The sequence below is a fragment of the Chrysochloris asiatica genome, unplaced genomic scaffold (assembly GCF_000296735.1).
Source record: "Chrysochloris asiatica unplaced genomic scaffold, ChrAsi1.0 scaffold00116, whole genome shotgun sequence".
Classification (NCBI taxonomy): domain Eukaryota; kingdom Metazoa; phylum Chordata; class Mammalia; order Afrosoricida; family Chrysochloridae; genus Chrysochloris; species Chrysochloris asiatica.
In genome coordinates, this window is record NW_006408634.1 from 2,414,224 (window position 1) to 2,422,311 (window position 8,088).

An 8,088-nucleotide genomic window follows, 5' to 3' on the forward strand; every position below is an offset into this window, starting at 1 on the left:
GATATAAAAAATGTGTGTAAAAACACGATATCATAAAAAATGTGTGTAAAAACACAATATCATAAAAATATATGTGTGTAAAAACACTATATCATAAAAATGTGTGTTAAAACACTATCATAAAAATATGTGTGTAAAAACACGGTATCATAAAAATATATGTGTGTAAAAACACGATATCATAAAATATATGCGTGTAAAAACACGATATCATAAAAAAATGTGTGTAAAAACATGATATAAAAATATGTGTGTAAAAACACGATATCATAAAAACATATGTGTGTAAAAACACGATATCATAAAAAATGTGTGTAAAAACATGATGTCATAAAAATGTGTGTAAAAACACGATATCATAAAATATATGTGTGTAAAAACACGATATCAAAAAATGTGTGTAAAAACATGATATAAAAATATGTGTATAAAAACACGATATCATAAAAATATATGTGTGTAAAAACACTATATCATAAAAATATGTGTAAAAACACTGTATCATAAAAATATATGTATAAAAACATGGTATCATAAAAATATATGTTGTAAAACACGATATCATAAAAATATATGTGTGTAAAAACATGATATAAAAATATGTGTGTGTAAAAACATGATGTCATAAAAATGTGTGTAAAAACACGATATCATAAAAATATATGTGTGTAAAAACACGATATCATAAAAAAGTGTGCAAAACCATGATATAAAAAATGTGTGTAAAAACACAATATCATAAAAAATGACCAGGCTTACTGGTCAGATCGAGGTTTATGGAAACCCTGACTCGACTCTTTTTCACCCTTCAGGTCTGAAGATGAACTCACCCCCATGGTTGAATTTTCAGACAAATAATATTCAGGTCTTTGAGGGGAATAATACCACTAGGGGAGGGTACACACACCTTAGAATCATCAACCATTTGAGATCAAAGGGGCAGCATTGCTACCCTCCCCTCCCCCCCCCAAAAAAAAGAGGTCACAAGCGTTAGGATAGGAGGAATGGAATCAGGAAACAAGAGGACGTGGAGAAGTGATGGTACCTTGTTACATTGGATGGAAATCAATGGCATGAAACAAACTGTGTATGATTTGTTGAATGGAAAACTAGCCTGCTCTGTAAACATTCACCCAATTCACAATAAAAAGTTAAAATATATATGTGTGTGTTGTAAATCCTCACTCTTATTCCTGTGTTCAAGGAGCTCTGGTAGTGTAGTGGTTATGAGTCGGGCTGCTAACCTCAAGGTCAGCTAGTTTGAAACTACCATGGAAGAAAGATGAGGCATTCTGCTCCCATAAAGTTTTACAGCCTCAGAAACCCTATAGTGTTGCTATGAGTTAGAACCGACTCCACAGCACACCAACACCACCACCTCCATACCTATGTTTGGACTCCTGGTGTGGCACTGTAGGATCAGCACTGGACTGTAAACCACAAGGTTGGTGGTTCAAACCCACCAGCTGCTCCTCAGAAACCCTGTACAGGGTCACTATGAGTCCGAATCAACTCAATGGCGCTTAACAACAACAGCAAACCTGTTAGATAATCCCATTTGGGAATAGGGTTTGCTTTGTTACGTTAGTATTCATGTGTGGTATCTTAAATCAATCTCTTTTGAGCTATAAAAGAGTAGACTGCAGCCAGTGAGAAAGCAAGCAGAGATGGGAGAACGTAGGTACCATACCACATGAGATTACCAAGGAGCAAAGAAACAGAAGAGTTTTTCAGAGAAAAACTCAACCTGTGCTAGTCTTTCTCTCATAGATCTGTCAGTCTCTTCATTACAGAAATACTTTGAGCACCTGGAAGAAGTGCGTGGGAAGAGAGATTTTCTTTAAGGAGTTACACGGATTGGTGCGCATGGTAGTAAAGAACATCTTTGCCATTTTGGGCTCCTGGCAGATGAACCTACTGTGTGTGTGTTCTTTGTTTGTTTTATTTTTTGTTGTGATTTTTGTAAAAGCTTACCGAGTAAATTCGTTTGCCATTCAACAAATTATACATAAATTACTTCATGACACGGATTACAATCCCCACCATGTAACCACATTCTTCCCACTTCCTCCTTATGTTTCTCATTTCCATTCCTCCTTCTTTCCTATTCCTTCCTGCCTTCTGAGCTTTCTCCCTGGGCAAATGCTACCATTTTTATTTCACATGGTTGATTGCCCTAAGAAATACATACCTCCCAGTGTTATTGTTCACATTATAGGCTTGTCTATCCTTCAGTTGAAGTTGAACCACGGGGGTGAGTTCAGTTCCAGGCTTGAAGAGTGACTAAGGACTCTGGTCTCTAGGGTTCCGCCAGGCTCCATTGGACCAGTGAGCCTGGTGGGAAGCCGGTTTCTTCCTACTGTTTTGGGGTAAAAAATGGGCATGAATTCTAGCCCAATGCACCAGTGGTCTTTCCATCTCTGGGGAGTTAAGGCAAAGGTTTAGGGAGTGATGTTGCACAGAATGTCAAGTGGCAGCTTGTTAATCACACTTCGCCACAACTAACTCTTCATCTTCTTCCTTGCATCTTTTGACTCTTGGCCATTTTCAGAACTTGGTTCTCTGTATTTTCCTTAGATTCCATGAGGAATCTATTATTTTAGAATTGCCACAACATACACTGGTTGGCTCTAAAATGCAGAAATTTATCATCTCATGGTTCTCGACTTTGGGAGTCCAAGATCAGTCATGTGGATTCCTACTGAGAACTCAGAGAGAAACTGTTTCATGCCCGAGTCCTTTCATGCCTTGTCTTGCTGATGGCCACATGTTTTCTTCTTCTTTTAAGTTTCTTTCCTCTTCTTATATGTAACAAGACATTAAAAAATTCCCCTTCATGTGTTTTTATTTATTATTGCCTTAAGCATTTGACAATATTACAAAATAACATATTTACTAGTTACTGTCTCCAAAGAATTAAAAGTTACATAATTCAACCACAACAAATGATTATAATTGTTGGCTGAGTTAACATTCTTCTGGTGGGCAAATGGGACACCAGAATTCTCCAGCACTTTCCAAAGACTCATAAAGTTTAGACAAAACAGTTTTTACACACGTTTCTTGGTGCTTTTCATTAGCTTCTAGAAATGTAACAGGATAAATGTGTGTAGCTTTCAGTCTTGAAGTTTGTTGTAATTTGTTATTGCAGCAATAAGAAACTAAGACAGTAGCTTCCAGAACTGTGTGATAATACTCATCCGGTTTGTCGTATTGTATCACAGCAGCTGTCGGAAATGAAGTTACTAACTATGATTATATAATGTTCTGGGAATGGTGGAGAAGACAAAACAATTGTGATTGGTGTTAGGCGCCATCGAGTCAGTTCTAACTCATAGTGACCCCATGTACAACAGAACAAAACACTGCCCAGTCCTACACCATCCTCACAGCTGCTGCTTCACTTGAGACCATTGCTGCTGCCACGGTGCCAATCCATCTCACTGGGGCTCTTCCTCTTTTTCACTGACCCTCCACTTTACCAAGCATGATGTCCTTCTCCAGGGACTGGTCCCTCCTGATAATGTGTCTCAAATATGAGAGATAAAGTCTGGCCATCCTAGATTCTAAGGAGCATTCTGGTTGTATTTCTTCCAACACAGATTTGTTTGGTCTTCTGGCAGTCCATGGTACCTTTAATATTCTTCTCCAACACTATAACTCAGGTGCATCAATTCTTCTACGCTCTTCCTTATCCACTGTCCAGCTTTCACATGCATATGAGTTATTGAGAATACCATGGCTTAGGTCAGGCTCACCTTAGTCTTCAAACTGACATCTTTGCTCTTGAACACTTTAAAGAGGTCTTGTGTAGCAGATTTTCCTAATGCAATATGTGGTTTGATTTCTTGACTGCTGCTTCCTTGAGTGTTGATGGTGGATCCAAACATATTGAAGTCTTTGTCAATTTCAATCTTTTTTGTCCATTTATCATAATGTTAATTTGTCTAGTGGTGAGGATTTTTTTGTTTTCTTTACATTAAGGCACAACCCGTACAGAAGGCTGAGATCTTTGATCTTCACCAGTAAGTATTTTAAGTCCTCTTCACTTTTAGTAAACAAGGTTGTATCATCTGCATAGCATATGTCGTTAAATAAGTTTTCCTCAAATCCTGATGCCACGTTCTTCTTCAAATAACCCAGCTTCTCAGACTCTTTGCTCAGCATACAGGTTGAGTAAGTACAGTAAAAGAATATAACCCTGGGCCACACTTTTCCTGATTTAAACCATTCTGTGTCTCCTTGTTCTGTTCAAACACCTGCCTCTAATGTCAGCTGTGGAGTTTAATAATGATGTCTCAGCCCTGGTTCATCCATTAAAACAAATGTGCTCTGGAAATGCAAGGTGTTCGTTCGGAACAGGAGAAACCGCAGTGGGGGGAAAGGAGGTAGGGGGAACTAGTGTCATGTCTGCACACTTTTTATATAAGCCCTGGTGGCACTGTAGGGTGAGCACTGGAGTGCTAACTGCAAGGTCAGCAGTTCAAACCCACTCTGGTAGCGTAGTGGTTACGAATCGGGCTGCGAACCTTAAGGTCAGCGGTTCGAAACTACCAGCCGCTCCACGGGAGAAAGATGAGGCTTTCTACTCCCGTAAAGATTTACACCCTCGGAAACCCTGTACAGGGTCGCTATGGGTCGGAACCGACTCGCCGGCACTTAACAACAACAACAACAACCCGCGCCACAGGAGGCAGATGAGGTTTTCTATTCCTATAAAGATTTGTTGTTGTTAAATGCTGTCGAGTTGGTTCCAACTCACAGTGACCCTGCATAGGGGTTCCAAGGATCGGTGAGTGAGTTTGAACCTCCGACTTTACGGTCCAGTGCTTATCCTACAGCTCTACACCAGGACTCCTATGACGATTTACAGCCTCAAAAACTCTGTGTCACAGCTGTTGCCAAGACAACCCCAACTCATAGTGACCCTGTATAGAGTTTCCAAGAAACAACTGAGGGCTCTCTAAATCAGAATTAACTTGAGGGCATTGGGTTTACGTTTGGATTTGGTATTGTTGGGAAGGAGCTCTGGTGGCACTGTGGGTTAAGCATCGAGCTGCTAACCTCAAGGTCAGCAGTTCAAACCCACCAACCGCTCCTCAGGAGAAAGGTGTGGCAAAATGCTCCTGTACAGACCAACAACCTCACAAACTCTACAGAGCTTTTGAGTCAGTCCTACGCGGTTGCTATGAATAGGAATAGACTTCAAAGCCGTGTGTTTGGTGATTTTTTTATCTGTTGAGTGTTAATAAGTGGATTTGACTCACAGTGACCCCAGGGGAACTACCCCATGGAATTTTCTAGGTTGTGACCATTAAGGAAGAAGACTGCCAAGTCTTTCTCACATAGAGCCACTGGGTGGGTTTGAAAACCAGCCTTTTGGTTATCAGATAATTGTTTAACCATTATGCCACGGGGCTCCTAAAATTACTATAAAAAAATAAAATGCATTTTAAAAAAGAATAAAAGAATCTATTGGGAAAAAGAAGTTCCAGGTTTGGCACTGTCGGAAAATCACTGGACTACAAGGTCAGTTTGAATCGCAAGGTCGGTGGTTCAAACTCACCCGTCACTCCCTCAGAAACTCCTTGTGAGTCAGAACCGACTCCATGGCATTTACTATTAAGAAGGGAATTTCTCCATACTGGCCATGAGAGGGAGCCCGAAACACTTGTAAAATCCTTCCAACCCCAAATCTTGTTGGTCCTCAGATCTCTGCTTCTGAGCTACAGAGGATTGTTGTTGTTAAGTGCCCTTGAGTAGGTACGGACTCATAGCGACCCTGTGCAGGATTTCCAAGAAGAAACAGGAGGGCTTGAACTTCTAACCTTGAGGTTACGAGTCCAGTGCTTATGTTACAGCGCCATATCAGGACTCCAAAATACATTGATTGGGGGGAAAAAAGAAATATACCAAGTTATGCTTATTCTGGTGAATTCGGGAGGTGAGTTGCTTAAAGTCCCATATAGTATGTGAGGAATCCTGGTGTGGTACTGTAGAATAAGCACTGGACTACTAACTACAAAGTCAGCAGTTCAAGCACCCCAGCTGCTCCTTGGAAACCCTCTATAGGGTCGCTATGAGTGGGAACCGACTTCATGGCACTCAACAACAACATTGTACATGAGGCCATTTCATTTGTCAAGCTGTCAAGCAGCAGGAAATGCAGTGGCTCTGTAGAATAAGAATAAGGTCCACGGTTCGAGCCTGACAGCCGCTCCACGGGCGAAAGATAAGACTTCCTACTCTCACAAAGATGTAAAGCCTCAGAAACCCTATAGAGGGTCGCTATGAGTCGGAACCAACTCCACGGCATTTAATAACAACAATCTATCAGGAGAGCATGGTGGCTCTGAAGGATAAACACTGGACTGGGAACGACAAGGTCGTCGGTTCCAGTGCACCACCAGCTATGCTGGAGACAGATGTGGCCTTCTGCTTGCATAAAGATTTACAGCCTGAGTCTCTGAAACCCTGTACAGGGTCTCTATGAGTCTGGACTGACTCTGTTGCGCTCAACAACAACAACAACATTTGAGTCAGTGTTTCCATATCTGAAGACAATATGGATTTGGTGTTTGGATCAGAGATGACTTCCAAGTAGAGTATGAGTTTGGACTAGAATGCCTAAGGGGTAATGAATTCTTAGTTTCTCCTTCTTGTTTGTTACTGTTGAGTTGATATGTTGAGTCTAACTATGCTCCAAGACTGAGACCTTTTGGAAGCCAATCACCATGCATGTCTTCCAAGGTACCTCTGAGTGGGTTTGAACCACCGACCTTTGGCTAGTGGTCAAACACTTGTTTGTACCACCCATAGACTCCTGTTACTTTCTAGGGCTGTTATACCAAAGTACCACAACTGGGTGGCTTAAGACAAAGAAATTTATTATCTTACAGTTCAAAACACTAGACTAGAAGTCAAAGTCAAGGTGCTCACCATGCCATGGATTGACACAGTGGCAGTAACAATGGGCTCAAATGTAACAGCAGTTGTGAGGATGTTATAGAACCAGCAGTGTGTCCTTCTGTTGTGCATAGGTCACAATGAGTCAATGACACCCAATAATGACCACCACCACCTAAGACTATGGAGGCCCCTCCAGACATCTTCCAGTTCCAGACCACAGCAGGATCCTCTTTGAACTGATGTCGTCCCAGTCCCTGTATACCTGTGCCAAGCCCTCACTGTCTACCTGGCCCAGAATGGGCACTCCTTTATGGGCCATGCTTTAGCTGAAGTCTCTAGGGGAGGAAACATCTTAGCCTCTTCTAGCTTCTGGTAGTCAAAAGCATTCCATGACTTGTGGAAACATTATCCCAATCTCTACCTCCATCTTTAACATGGCTGTCTTCCCTCTGTTTGTCCTGCGGTCTCTTCTTTCCTTATAATGATACCAGTCAGGTTAAATTAGGACCCATTCTACTTCCATGTGGAGTCCCTGGAGGGCAGAAATGGTTAAGCACTTGACTACTACTTGAAAAGATTGGTGGTTTAAATCCACCCAGAGGCGTCTCTGAAGATGCACCTAGCGACCTGCTTCCAAAAGTCATGGAAAACCCCGTGGAGCGCAATTCCACTCTGCAACAGACACATGAAGTCACCAAGAATTGTATTCCAGTCAACAGCAACTTACAACTACTCAAATATGAACTCGTATGAACTAATTACATCTGAGAAAACATCATTACCAAATAAGGACATAGTCACAGGTACTAGGGTTTCAGCAGTATTACACCCATCACAAGCTTCTCTCTGTCACCCTCCGTTAAGGGAAGGAGGACATAGGCCTTGTGAATAATCTTCCTGCAAAATGTTTGGTCAGCAAGTCTCTGACCAGCATGTTCTGTAGAATTCCTACCACACTTCCTGCGCTGCTTTCTGTTAGAGAGGGCCAACATGGTGGGAAGAGATCTCTGGACTGGGAAGCTCCCCAGACCCAAGCCCAGGTTGAATCAGAACTCTGGAATGTTAGTTAGTCCAGGTGAAGCAGAGCCAATGAAAAGAAGGCAATAATTTATCTTACCTACTTTTTTTTTTTTTAATGTTTTTATTTTGCATTGAGTGAAAGTTTACAGGGCACATCAT